Raw genomic sequence first — 317 nt, 5'->3', positions numbered from 1 at the left:
TCGTACATGTTCTTGTTGGATGTTTACATGACTGGTTACTAGTATGTCTGAGATAAAGACTAAAAGAGACAAATCACTACAGTGGAAGTGATACATACTGTATTTTATGATGATGTAATGAGATGTACCTAGAAATCCAAGTAGATACACTACCGTTCAAAAGTTTGGGGTCATTTAGAAATGTCCTTGTTTTTGAAAGCATCCCGAGTCGCTTCTTCACTGTTGACGTTGAGACTGGTGTTTTGCGGGTAATATTTAATGAAGCTGCCAGTTGAGGACTCGTGAGGCGTATGTTTCTCAAACTAGACATTCTAATG

Source organism: Oncorhynchus clarkii, chromosome 23 (assembly GCF_045791955.1).
Source record: "Oncorhynchus clarkii lewisi isolate Uvic-CL-2024 chromosome 23, UVic_Ocla_1.0, whole genome shotgun sequence".
NCBI lineage: Eukaryota > Metazoa > Chordata > Actinopteri > Salmoniformes > Salmonidae > Oncorhynchus > Oncorhynchus clarkii.
The sequence above is the reverse complement of the archived record's forward strand: the minus strand, read 5'-3'. Positions refer to the sequence as shown.